We start from the raw sequence: 1,417 nt of genomic DNA on the forward strand, positions 1-1,417 counted from the left end.
AAGGAAGAAAATGTCTTGGCTGAGGAATATTAGACAGTGGACAGGGCTACACGATGTTCAGTGTTCAGTCGTTAATACACACCGCCCGGAACAGAGAAGCAATGGAAAATGTTATCGCAAACGTCCATTAATGGATCTGCACTAGAAGAAGAAGAATTAACAAATTCATTTTTATATATAATAATAGCTCCCGTATATAGCGTTCAACGCCGTAGCAAGGTACAGCTTGCCATACTAGAGCCGTTTGGTATACAAGGAAGGTAATGGGGCTAGCACTACGCTTTACCGCCTATATTACCTCAGGATTGGTGAATCCCAAGTACTATTTAAGGCTGAGTCGACCTAGGGTACCCAATACTATTTGTATTTTTGAATTAAAAATAGTCGCTCATGCAATTCCGGGTGTGGGAATCGAAACCACTTACCTTTGAGATTGGTAGACGAGACCTGTACCTCTACGCCATCGCCACCGGGCACCTTCAAATTCATTTTTTGTTTAATTTGCAAAATATACAAGTTGCTTAAAAAATCATCAAATATTTTTTTTTTTGTATAAATAAATATACAATACGTTTACGTGCCGGTGAGTATTTACAGAAACCCATATTTTAGCCACAGTTTTAGTTAAAAAACAGCTTTATTTTTGGTAAAAAATATCTCAAGAAGTCACCATCAAAAATTAAAAAAAAGTTTAAATATTATGTACAAAAATATTTTGCCTTAATAACCTAATGTAGATAGTGGGTATACTATCTTCACCAAATACTCTCGTTTATAACACATTGACACTTATTAATTTCTATTTTAAGAATATCAAATATTGAAATTAAATTGAACGATATGCCAGACATATATGTATTTCATAATAAACCGATTTTTTAATACAGCTGATAAAATAACGGAAATATTCCTATTTTAATTTCACCAATTACAGTAAATACACTGTTCAATTCAATATTAAATATTTGTTACGTACAAAATAGTATCGATAATATAATAACATGTTTCAGTTTCCTAACAGTTTACCATTTGCGTTTTTTACTATGGATCATTTATTTTATTTTCCCAGTTTGTTTTCTTAACATACGACGATCTAAATACATAAAGGGTATTTATAAAAATTCTGGCAAAATAATCTGTTTATGAGAGATTTTTTTATTTTTAAAGAAAAAAAAAAAAATTTTTAAAGGTTAATTTATTCGGCTGCCTTAATTTATTTTTCGTCAATTTCATTTCTAACCAATTCAGAATAAGGGCCCCTGCTGGCGTAGCCGATTAATATGCACTTCTGTCGTCCATACCTCGCTATACTAGATCTCTTGATCAGTATCTATGCACTAGTCCGAGATTATCTGCCGGTGGATGATGTAAGTCTGTGCCCCTTTTATCAACAAATTCGTAATTAAGAGATCTCCCT

The sequence above is a fragment of the Sitophilus oryzae genome, unplaced genomic scaffold (genome assembly GCF_002938485.1).
Source record: "Sitophilus oryzae breed Bouriz unplaced genomic scaffold, Soryzae_2.0 scaffold_935_pilon_pilon, whole genome shotgun sequence".
NCBI classification, from domain to species: domain Eukaryota; kingdom Metazoa; phylum Arthropoda; class Insecta; order Coleoptera; family Curculionidae; genus Sitophilus; species Sitophilus oryzae.